Source organism: Glycine max, chromosome 18 (genome assembly GCF_000004515.6).
Source record: "Glycine max cultivar Williams 82 chromosome 18, Glycine_max_v4.0, whole genome shotgun sequence".
Classification (NCBI taxonomy): domain Eukaryota; kingdom Viridiplantae; phylum Streptophyta; class Magnoliopsida; order Fabales; family Fabaceae; genus Glycine; species Glycine max.
The window spans coordinates 5,795,678-5,809,348 of NC_038254.2; the positions used below are offsets into that span (position 1 = coordinate 5,795,678).

The window sequence follows — 13,671 nt, forward strand, 5'->3', positions numbered from 1 at the left end:
AGGAATTGATTAAAAACTAAAAAAAATTATTACGATGCACAAAATTATGTTATTTATGACTTATTCTATATTCTTTTATGATTTATATAAGAAATATTTTATATTTTAATTCTTACATTTTCTATAGACATTGGTTAATAAAACGCTAATCATGTTTAGTTTTATCCTTTAAAGTATGCCAAATTTTGATTTAATCGTAAATTGTGCTTAACGCGGTTATGCCCCAATTAATCAATGATATCCATTATCCATTCAGTGTACAAAATGGCTATTGATTGATAAGGATGTGAAAGTGACATAATCATGCCAATCCAATTCCAATGTGAAGGCTCCACCCACTTCACAAGATTCCTTTTTTCATGATATTTTAATGCTTATTAAAGTATAACCCTACCTCGAATGAACCTGTCCCTCTCTGAATCCTACTTTGATTTCAATGCCCATTTTGTTTTCTTGTGTCTCCTTATGAAAAGTCTCATCCAAAACGAGTGAACCAAATAAATGTGGTGCCACTAATTATTTTTCAGTTATAGAAAAAATAAGAATATTAGAGTGTATTTGGTTTTGCATTTTTATTTTTTAAAAATTATTTTCATTTTTAAAATATTAAAATTCTGAAAAAATGTTTGATTTAACTTCTTATTTTCTGCTTTCAAGAAATAAAAACATTGAAAATACACATTTTCAAAAGGAAATATATATTTAGATTTGTTTAAAATTTCATTTCTTGTTACCGCGTTTTTATTTCTGGTTTAACTGAAAACAAGATATTTTATTGTTTCCAGTTTTTTATTCGTTAGGAAAAATATTTTCACTGAAAATGAAAATAGAAATTCAACCAAACACATTTTCATCACCATTTTTTATTTTCTGTGAAAATGAAAATAGAAAATAACCAAACCAAACACTCCCTTGATAATATGCAATTAAAGATTTTTTTTTTCTTTTTCTCTTTTTCTTCCTACCCCTACCCCAACATGTAATGGGGCTACTTCTAATGGATCATCATAGTTGAATTTTGGGGAGTTACTATTTGCTCCATTAGCTTTTGCTATTAGCCACTACCACCCGATGAAATGTCTTTTTGTCCTCTGGTTCAAATTCTTCACCCATCCCTCTTCTACCCTTCCTGTACTCGTGTCCTCCCTTTTCTGGCACTCTTCTCCCTCTCCTTCCTAACTGTGTCTTAGGTGGTGGTTTTCTTTTACTATTTCTTGTTCAATTAAATTATAATTTTGTTAAAGGTATATTTATAATAGAATCATAATTTTTTCTAAAAATAAAAAATGTAACAGAATCTTGATTTTGTTGTGTATTGACACAACGAAATAATAATTTTGATATATTTTTTTGGAGTTTATAATATCAAAATAACACAATAAAATCACAATTTTGTTAAATATTTAATTGAAAATCACAATGAAATATTGTATTTTGATGTAGTTGCTTAACCAAGACTCAAATTTCAAGCAACTAAAACCATTTCATGTTAGTTCACCCACATGCTTGGTAGTAATTACCTTCTTATTATTGTTGATAAAATTTAACTCAAAATATCATTCAACAATTGGATCAATAAAATCCACATATATTTATAAAATTATTGATGGTGTGACATTTGATTAAATTACATGTAATTATATATATATAATTTTAATTATAGTGAAGTGCATTGAAAAATTATTTTTTTCTTGTAACAATACTAACATAATTTACTATTTGATTTTAATATATTTCAGCCATTGACATTTAATTTTATATTAAGCCTATAATTGACATTGAAATTTAACTTTAAATTTTTTTAATATCTTAAATATGATTTATTTAATGAAAATTAATCATCAATAAAAACTAATAGATATTTCATAACAATAACAGGTAACGAAAAACATACTATGTCATTATTTCAAATAAATCAAATCTTATATATACAATCTATATTATTAAATATTAATTTTAATTTCATATGCATGTTATCACCAAATTCAATAATTTTTCGTTGTATATTTTTTTACTTATTTATGTTTAAATATATTATTATTTCAAGGAAATTAAATTTATTTAAATCATATAGATTTTTTTTTGCAAAATTAAATCAGATAGATATTTTGTTAAAAATAAAACTTTTTTGTTATAAAAGAATTAAATGATACTTTTAATTTGACTACATTGTCACCAAATTTAATGATTCTTTTTTATGCGTTATCTTTAACCACATCAATTATTATACATATTACCCAAAAAAGAAGATTTTGGTATTTGCCACATGATTGCTTCGTGTTTATTTTTTTTAAGTAAAAAATAGACAATAGAAGTATAGCTTAACAAATTCAATGAAAATAGTATAATTTATGTTACTTTCTCTACCTTTCTTTTTCCCCCATTGAATTAATATAATTGAACTTGTTATATATCCGCGATGCAAGACTTGAGCATGCAATTGCTTCAAGTAAATGGACATGCATGTTCAATATTGTTTTAGAAGGAAACTTACGCAATATTGCACAAGATATTGGGGAAGAATAATTTCGAAACAACATAGAATATGCATGAAATCTCAACTAAGGAGATGGAAGATGTTATTATTACACAACAAAGACGTGGAATTTTTTTTAATCGTAGCAATCCCACTTACAACAATGTAAAATGCATTTTACTTTGGGATTTACTCTTCCTCCACAAAATTCAGGCGGTGGCGGAGAACACTCGTCAACGTCACGGCACGTTCCGTGCTTACATCCAGCCTCGAAACCTGCCAAATTAATTTGTTCACTCTTATCAAAACCTAAATGCTTAACTTAAAATGATTTTCATGATAAAATTTTGCATTATAGACAAATCTAATGTATATTAATGTTAAGTGTGCATAATTGTGTATGAGAGACACACACAATGAAGAAAAATCCAGAGAGAGAAATACCTTTCGTTCCAGATGCTACGAGAAATAAAATGATCAAGCAAGGAAAGAATGGTGAAACTTTCGTCATTACGTGTGTTGAAAGTGAATTTCAAAATCAAATTTTGTTCTACGATATCAAAAAACTATGTTTTTGATGACTATTTATAATGCTAAGTGCATTAATTTTTATAATAACAAAATCTTGGTAAAATAGTCGGTTTCCTAAACTAATTAAACTATATGTAATATGGTAAAGTTTTGAAAGGTCTTTTTCCAGTCTTCCTAAAATTTCCATGTTAAGAAAAAATAATCATTTCAAAATCAAATATTTTTTGGGTATGAGATATTTTTAAGAAAAATAAAAGCAACTAATTAAACTATATGTAATGTGGTAAAGTTTTGAAAGGTCTTTTTTCAGTCTTCCTAAAATCTCCATGTTAAGAAAAAATAATCATTTCAAAATCAAATATTCCAATATGCTAATTATAAAAAGGTTTTTAGGTTAAATATTAAATATAGTTTAATTGGCATTGGTAGTGTAACAGTTTTTATATTTCAACAAATCAAAAATCATTCATTGAGAAATTTTATTTATACATTGTCTTTGCTTGAACTTTTATATATTAAATAAAAAAAGAAAAAACTTGAACCACAGAAAATTTAACATAATAGAGAAAAAAGAAATAAAAATAATATTAAAATGTTATAAAACCACGATATATAAATAATATAATTAAAAATATTGAATGAGAAAAATGACACATTTATCGAATTAAAGAAACAAAAATAGAATCAAGTTTTTCTGAAAATTAATATTACATTTAACGAATAGAGAATGTTTAATCTTCACATTGAAATTAAAATACAAAGTGACAGCAGTTCTGCAATCTGATTCAACAGTAAATTGCCCGTGACATCTCACAAATTATGCTATCTATGTCCATGTCATTGAGCATAAACACTTCACATTATTTTTCGTGAAATGCGTTATGTTGATATTTTGGCTTCCTCATACGTCATGGTTTTTGTTTTTAGTAACGTCATGGTTTGACATTAAATAACTTTTAATACTCATAATTATAAAAATTATTCTAACGCTTATTAACATAAATGTGATGTGAAAAATTAATGCACTTAATTATCCTTATAAATAATATTTAATTATGAAGAGAACTTTAACGTATTGCCACATGAAAATTAATACATTTAATATTATTATTATTATTATTATAAATAATGTCAGAACACACAAGTTTGTAGAAGAAAAAAATTGATTCTAAAAATCAGTCTCAACAGAGATAAACAAATGGCAAAAGCTTCATTGTTGTTTCCTTACTTGATAGTTATAATTCTCATAGCATTTGGAACAGGTATTCTTACTTGTTTTTCTTAATTTGTTCAGTGTCTCTTGTATACAATTATCTACATTTGAAATTAACATGTTGTCTACATTAGGTTGCATGCAATGCAAATTGTGAAATGAATTTGATAAGAGTGAATGAATTTGGCAGGTTTTGCAAATGCATGTAACTTCCCGTGTCATTCTCGGAACGGTTGTGGTAATCTACACTGCCCTGGTTGCTTAAAGCAATGCGTCAACTTTTGTTGCCTTTGTGATTGTAGTCCACCACCCAATGGAAATGTTTCATAAACAAAGAATCATAATAATTAAATAAACTTGAGATTTCATTGCTCAAATTATGATGTATGAACTCCCTGCCTTTGCATTTGTAATAAGAGAAGATGAAATAATCAACAACATTGGCATCTCTTCATTTGAGATTTTCTTTTTTTTTCTTTTTTCTTTTTGTGTTTTTTAATTATATATTTCCGAAATTCCACTATGTGCCAATATCCCTGGGCATTGTAAATTGTTGTATAATTCTGCTCATGAACTTGGTTAATTCATTGAACATCCTATGCAATGTTTTTAATGGTACAAAAAAAATGCATTATACTATAACTGTAATTGCATATGTTTTCGTCGAAAAGAATTCAACACACATGACTATCTTGAATCGTGAGCAATATGCATTCCGTTAATTCTGTAATGTAGTAAAAAAAAATAAAAATGAAAGACTTGGTGCAACAGACGAAGAAAATGAATTTGAGTCAAAGTTAACCTACAACAATAAGAAATCATTAAATTTGGTCGATCATACATATTAAATTAAAAGTACTATTATTTAATGATATAATAACATATGTTTTAAACGAAGTAACTATAATTTAATTTTTTTAAAATAATAATATAATATGTGAATAAGTCAAAAATAACGTACAACAATGAGTATTATTTAAAGGTATTTATTATTTTTTGTATAAAAACTCATTTAATAAAACATCAATTTATTTTAATCTAGTTTATTTTAAATAATAACATAATATGTGAATAAGTCTCGAATAACAAAAAAAAAAAACATCGAACTTCGTGCTAGAGAGATGAACTTTAAAAAAAACAAAATAAAATATAAGTGTAATAATATATGAACAAATTCTTGCATTTCACATATTTTATTAATAATTTATTATCTTTTTTCTTATCATGTTATATTATGTATTACACTTATATTTTTATTTGTTTTCTTTCGCTCTCTGGATATATATATATATATATATATATACTACAAGAAATATGCCCATTTGCCAGGGATTTTTGATAGGGACATTAACCCCTGGCAAATTTCCCAGGGACTAAGCCAAGGAAACCCCTGGCAAAATGACATTTGAGAAGGTTGGGACCACTTACATTTACACAGGGGTTTGTCCCTCGCAAAAATACAAAAGCCTTGGCAAAAAAAAGAGCGGGAAATGAATTTTAAAACAGCATGTTGTTTTCACACGGCCAAACACACGGGTATGCCCTCGTTTTCTGTAAAGCTGACGGAATCTTCCCATAAGTCAACACGACATGACCATGCACTGCAAAAAGCTGTGCGGCCCAGACGTGACAGGGGTGTTACCCCTCGGAAATGGCTTGCAGCCCCTGGCAAAAAGGAATCCCTGCTTTCCTAGCTGCACCGTTCTGCTCATATAGCTGAAGCTAGGAGGTTAGCCTTTGACTCTGTTGTTTTGCGAGGGGCATTCCGTGAGTTATTCCCTGGGTTTTTTTACACTATATAGCCAAACCGCGTGTTTATCCTCATGCTCAGTGTTGTGTTTTTGAAACTTAGAAAAATTTTCGGTTTCCATTTCCATCCTCACTAGTTCATTTTCAGTCCATTATCATTCAGTTCATACACTTGTTCTATAATTTGGTAACACTCTTTTCACTTATTATATTTTTCTGTTTTTATTTGTTACTACTTATTAACATAAATATTTTTTATTGTATCAGTGTCCAAATTTGCCTCCTCCTGCTGCTCCTTGCTCTCTGAATTTGTTCTCTCAAGCTTCAACAAGTTAGTAATTTTTCTACTTATAATTTTAGATATATGATGTTTATATATATGATGTTATAATTTTGCATGATCTGTCAAAGAAAATATGATGTTTCTACTTGCATGATGTGTTATAATATATGATGTTTATATATATTTCGAATTTTGTTGTTAATAAAACTGTTTAATTAGAAACTGTATAATTTTTTTGTTTAATAAAACTGTTTAATTTTGCATGATCTGTTTAATAAAACTGTTTATATATAATATATGATGTTAACATTTTTAAAACTGTTTATAAAACAGTTTAGTTAGAAAAAATGTTAAAACTAGAGAAAAAAAATGTATAATAAAACTGTTATTTTTAAAACTGTTTAATTAGAGTAAAACATTTTTTCTTTGTTTTTATTCGAAATTTTAATAAATATGTTATATAGAATGATATATGTTGATGATGATGTTGGATGTTATTGAATATATGCATGTTGTTGAATATTCAAATTATTTATGGAATATATATGCATGTTTTTTTATTTTTTAACAAAATAGAATATATGCATGTTGTTGAATATATGCTTTTTAGATAGATTTGTGGATTATGTGTAGTTATTGTTATACTAGAATGCACAAAAATACATAGCATTTTGTTAATTATTATGGAAAACTGGTTATTTACTAAAACTGTTTTTTTAAAACTTTTTTTTTAATTTAGAGGAAAATCGGTTTTTAAATTTGTGTAGTCAAAAGTCTGATATTTTTTAAAAGTTAAACTGTTTGTTAAATTAAATCGGTTTTTTTATAAATTGTAATTTTTTTAAAATTTAAAACTGTTTTTTAAATAAAAATACCACAAAAAAAGGTTTATTGTTGGAAAACAGTTTTTGAAAATAGTGTATTCAAAATCAGTTATTTTTTTAATTAAAACTATGTTAAATTTATTTTGTATAAAAAAATAAAGGTGTTTTTTTAATAAATTGAAAACTATTTTTAAATTAAAACAATTTATAAAAAAAAACAATATACTATAATAATTCTTATTGTTGGAAAAGAAGGGACTTATTTGGGAGGCTTTCTATGCTTCCCGTCACAATTTTTATGTTTTCGATATGGTTGTACTATTTGGGAGGCTTTCTACACTTCCCGGCACAATTTTTATTTGCTTCTTTTATGATACAATGTTTGTAATATTATTAAGTACATTTAATATTTTAGTGTCACGCTTTTATTAATTAAAACGATTTTTGAAACAATTAATTATATTTAAAAAAGCATTTTGAAAAAAAAAACGAATTTTTTATTATTTTAAATGATTTTTATTAATTAAAATGATTTTTAAAACAATTAATTATATTTAAAAAACAATTTTGCAAAAAAAAAGATTTTTTTATTATTTTAAATAATTTTTAAACAATTAATTATATTTCAAAAACAATTTTGAAAAAATAAAACGATTTTTTTAATTATTTTATATAATTTTTATTAATTAAAATGATTTTTAAAACAATTAATTATATTTCAAAAACAATTTTTAAAAAAAAACGATTTTTTTAATTATTTTAAATAATTTTTTTTAATTAAAATGATTTTTATTACAATAAATTATTTATTAAATTTTTTTTTTTAAAAAAAATATATAAAGTTTCACAGGGGTTTGCCCCTGGCAAAACCCCTGGCACTGTATGATTTGACTGTTAGTACAGCAGCGCGTCTGAAAAGTGTGCAAATGCGTCAGTGAGAAGACAGGGGCTAAGACAGGGATTTTGCCAGGGCCAGCCCCTCGTTTTTTTGCCAGGGGTGAAATCCCTGGCAAACTGATTTGCGATGGGCGTTTTTCCCAAGGATTTAGCCCCTGGCAAAATCCTGGGCAAACGTCCATTTCCCAGGGCTTTTTGTTCTTTTTCCAGGGAATCCGCCCCTGACAAACGAGCTTGTTTCTTGTAGTGATATATATATATAAGATACTTATTTTAATTGGAGTACGTTAGTATCTTATACCACCAAAAATTTTAGGATGTAAAACCCAATGTTTCTTTTGTTTTAATAAATATAATTTAGGGTGATTAGAGCAATTGCAATACGATAATTTAGAAAGAAAAAAAAAACTCTTTTCTCTCCCCTCTCCCCTCTCCCACCGGTTTCTTTTTTCTCTCTCTCGTCATTCACCCGCACTCAATTTGCTGACTTATTTTCTTCGCAGAATTGGTACTGATTTCCCCATGCATTTTGTTTCAAAGAATTCAAGGAACTTCATATTTTTTGAACCCTTTCTGGGTGGAATACTGCTTACAAAATTCTGTTTTTTTTTTTTTCTTTCGACTTGACATTCAGTTGTGAACAAACAGATAAATTATTAAAAACTAAGCACAGCGTGATCGATGGCCTAGCCGTGGCTGCGATTCAGTCAGCGGGACGTGCAAGTTAATACGTTGGGAGATGAAAGAGAAAACACAGAATTGGTGGGTTAAATTAAGTTACACTAAATTTATTAAATCAGTGGAGGTGATTAGTTTTTTTTTTTTTTCAAATGCCATGGGTTTAAATTTTTCTTTGATTTCACAACAATTAGTATTAAGATCGATGATTCAATTCTGTGAAGACTCAAACAAGTAAAATAAATTTCTTATATCAAAATTTTTTCTAACAAGTGAATCTATGTATGAAGGTCAAATGATGGATCATGTCGACATTGTAGCAATACAAGGTACTAGAACATATTACAATAACTAAGAGATCCATTTGAAGAACATGAGGACTTCTTGAAGTAACGAGCCTTCCACATTGGAAAAATGATTAGGCGAACTAGAAGAGTTACTCCATTAGGCTTTAAAAGATCTTTATTTAAATATTCGTGGATGAAAATAATTCATGTTTACAAGAAAAATTACTATGAAAGAGAATCACACTTAAAAAAATTATTAAAATAAAAGTGTGAAATAAAATTTTACATTAAATAAGAATAAAAAAAATGAAAACAATCTAAATAAAGATAGGTTTCATTAACCAAAATCTTAAAATTAAAATTTTAAATTAATATATAATATAATTTCACTTATATAATTTACTAATATCATCCTTCATTAATTAAATTTCACCCATGTTTACACTTTTACAAACACGCACATACACAAAAGCCTTTATATCAAAATCATGTCCTTTATGGTCAACTTCAAATTCAACTTGGGTTTGACTGCGTGTAAAATTTGACTAACTTTATGTCATAGGGAACAAAAGTACAAGCCTAGATGACATTCACTAGAGCTTTATTCAATTCCATTGGAACCTAAAAATCGTTTTCTTTTGGCTAAATTACAATTATAATTTTCATTTCTTTTAATTCTTAATTTACAAATTTAGTCTCATTATTTTTTTCGATCTTAGTTTTCATATTTTAAAAAATATACAATTTTGATAAAATCCTCAATTTTTATACCTTATTTATTTATTTTTACATTTTAATAAATCAAATAATTGTTTAATTATTAAATGTCAATATTCATATATGCATTGGAGAAGATTTCAAAATCACAATAATCTAGATGGTGATTGAATATGGAGCTAGGTGTTTTTTGTGATGTAACGAGGGGCTCATATGGCTTTTACGCCTTATTCAAGTATTGGTATTACTTGCACTCCTTGTGCAGCAATTATGATTTAATTTATTCAATAATATTTAATTTTTCTTTTAAAATAATATTAATTTTCACTTCATTACAGTATTGACACATCATTATCAATTGTTAAATTAAAGTATATATGCAAAATTAAAAATTAAATTAAAATTATAAATTTTCTAAAATATAAATTAAAATAAAGAAAAAAAATAAGATAATCAAAATCGTAAATAAAAAATTAGGAGAGACCCAAATTATAATTAAACGTTGTCTTTTCTATGTAAATGGGATGTAAGAGTCAAGAAATCACTAATACATGTGGCCCCCATTTGATACCAAATGCTGAAGCACATTGGATGTTTCATTACTCTATGGCCTACTAGTGAGTCCACACTCAAACCATGTACACCAATTTTCCAATTCACAACTATAGTATAAATACCAACATTGATTAGCACAATTCCTACAGGGTTAGTAGCTTGTTTATATAGCTTCCCAATCATCATCCATCTTGTGGCAATTTCATTATGATGAAAATGGCTCTACCAAGAAGGCTACATGGTTACTCAAAGATGGATAAGGAAGACCATGAAGAGAGGGTACATAGAAGAGCACAATTTTTTATCTACAAAGTATTAGAGAAAGCAGATTCTCGTAGAAAGCCATCATGCGTGAGGATTAGAATGGTGAAGCTGAAGATTAAGATAGGAAATGGCTTGAGGAGTATCAAGAAGGGGATTTTCTCTAGGGCTGGTTTTCATGGACAATTTATGATGGGTCAGGTGAAAACATTGAAGAGTTTGATGATTGGCCTAAGACAGACCATGAAATTTTGTGTCTGTTAAATTTCATGTATTATTACTCTTATATGTGAAATGCAAGAATTTGTTCTTATATTTTATTTTGTTTTTTTAAAAAAAGTTCATCTCTCTAGCACCAAATTCAATGTTTTTCGTTATTTGAGACTTATTCACATATTATGTTATTATTTAAAATAAACTAGATTAAAATAAATTGATGTTTTATTAAATGAGTTTTTATACAAAAAAATAGTAAATACCTTTAAATAATACACATTGTTGCACGTTATTTTTTACTTATTCACATATCATATTATTATTTTCAAATAAATTAAATTAAAATATGCGAAATGCAAGAATTTGTTCATATACTATCACTCTTATATTTTATTTTGTTTTAAGAAAAAAGTTCATCTCTCTAGCACCAAATTCAATGTTTTTCGTTATTAGAGACTAATTCACATATTATGTTATTATATAAAATAAAATAGAATAAAATAAATTGATGTTTTATTAAATGAGTTTTTATACAAAAAATAATAAATACCTTTAAATAATACTCATTGTTGTACGTTATTTTTGACTTATTCACATATTATATTATTATTTTCAAATAAATTAAATTATAGTTACTTCGTTTAAAACATATGTTATTATATCATTAAATAATAGCACCTTTAATTTAATATGTATGATTGACCAAATTTAATGATTTCTTATATATTGTTGTAGGTTAACTTTGACTCTCGATCTTTTTTGACAGAAAGATAAATCTGGGTTATTGCATATTATATTGTATTCAAATAAATTTAAATTAAATCTTATAAATTATATATTTCACATAAATTCATTTTCTTCGTCTGTTGCACCAAGTCTTTCATTTTTATTTTTTTCACTACATTTCAGAATTAACGGAATGCATATTGCTCATGCATGATTCAAGATAGCCATGTGTGTTGAATTGTTTTCGACGAAAAATTATGCAATTACAGTTATAATGTATTTTTTTTTTGTACCATTAAAAACATTGCATAGGATGTTCAATGAATTAAACAAGTTCATGAGCAGAATTATACAACAATTTACAATGCCAAGGGATATTGGCACATAGTGGAATTTCGGAAATATAGAAAACACACAAAAAGCAAAAATAAAATCTCAAATGAATGTCAATGTTGTTGATCATGAAGAACCGACGATGTTATTATTTCATCTTCTCTCATTACAAATGCAAAGGCAGGGAATTCATACATCATAATTTGAGCAATGAAATCTCAAGTTTATTTAATTATTATGATTCTTTGTTTATGAAACATTTCCATTGGGTGGTGGACTACAATCACAAAGGCAACAAAAGTTGACGCATTGCTTTACGCAACCAGGACAGTGTAGATTACCACAACCATTCGGAGAATGACACGGGAAGTTACATGCATTCGCAAAACCTGCCAAATTCATTCACTCTTATCAAATTCATTTCACAATTTGCATTGCATGCAACCTAATGTAGACAACATGTTAATTTCAAATGTAGATAATTGTATATAAGAGACACAGAACAAATTAAGAAAAACAAGAATACCTGTTCCAAATGCTATGAGAATTATAACTATCAAGCAAGGAAACAACAATGAAGCTTTTGCCATTTGTTTATCTCTGTTGAGACTGATTTTTAGAATCAATTTTTTTCTCTTACAAAGTTGTGTGTTCTGACATTATTTATAATAATAATAATAATAATAATAATAATAATATTAAATGTATTAATGTCAATACGTTAAAGTTCTCTTTATAAATATTATTTATAAGGATAATTAAGTGCGTTAATTTTCATAATGTGAGAAAATATTATTCAAAACTAAGGATTAATTGATAAATATTTGGGGCGGATTGTTTGATTTGTTTTTGCACAATAATTAATTTAAACCTTGAAAGTGTAAAAGGGTTTCAAATTAATTCCTAAATGTTAAAATTTTTTTAAAAAAATCCTTAAAAATGTCTTTCACATTCATCCTTCATTTCAGGTATGTCCATGAATATTATCAATAAAATGCAATTTAGTATTTGCATGTTATCATTAAAATGGAATTTAGTCCTTATATGGGAAACTAAATTGTATTTTAACCATAACATGCATGTACCTATTTAAAATGAAGGATGAATGTTTTTTTTTTCTTCTCAAATAACAATATAAGGATGAATTGAAAGAAGAAAGTTACGGCAAATTAAAATTCACTCTTATCAAAACCTAAATGCGTAACTTAAAACGATTTTCATGATAAAATTTTGGATTACAGACAATCTAATGTATATTAATGTTAAGTGTGCATAATTGTATATGAGAGACACACAATGAAGAAAAATAGAGAGAAAAATACCTGTCGTTCCAGATGCTACGATAAATAAAATGATCAAGCAAGGAAAGAATAGTGAAGCTTTTGTCATTATGTGTGTTGAAAGTGAATTTAAAAATCAAATTTTGTTCTATGATATCAAAAAACTATGTTTTTTATGGCTATTTATAATGCTAAGTGCATTAATTTTTATAATAACAAAATCTTGGTAAAATAGTTGGTCTCCTAAAAGAAAAAATTAAATATTTTGGGTCAATTGTTTGACTTTTGACTTTTCTTTTTTTAGGTGTGAGATATTTTTAAGAAAAATAAAATCAATTAACTAAAGTATATGTAATATGGTAAAGTTTTTGAAAGGTCTTTTTTCAGTCTTCCTAAAATTTCCATGTTGAGCACTTCTGTTAAGAAAAAATAATCATTTCAAAATCAAATATTCCAATATGCTAATTATAAAAAGGTTTTAAATTAAATATTAAATTTAGTTTAATTGACATTGGTAGTGTAAATGTATTAATTTTCATAATGTGGAAATACGTTAAAGTTCTCTTTATGAATATTATTCATATATAAGGATAATTAAGTGCGTTAATTTTCATAATGTGACAAAATATTATTCAAAACTAAGGA

General features: G+C 26.4%; 2 long non-coding RNA genes across 2 annotated transcripts; one reads left to right on the top strand and one right to left on the bottom strand.

Moving 5' to 3' along the window:
- Positions 1-2,546: 2,546 nt before the first annotated feature.
- Positions 2,547-3,024, bottom strand: LOC102661318 (uncharacterized). The gene is made up of 2 exons (XR_419344.4): positions 2,921-3,024; positions 2,547-2,752 (listed from the first exon to the last, which is right to left on the bottom strand). It is a non-coding gene; the product is annotated as an uncharacterized lncRNA (long non-coding RNA).
- A 1,129-nt stretch (positions 3,025-4,153) lies between these two features.
- On the top strand, positions 4,154-4,668 carry LOC106797048 (uncharacterized). The gene is made up of 2 exons (XR_001386078.3): positions 4,154-4,269; positions 4,411-4,668. It is a non-coding gene; the product is annotated as an uncharacterized lncRNA (long non-coding RNA).
- The last annotated feature ends 9,003 nt before the right edge of the window (positions 4,669-13,671 follow it).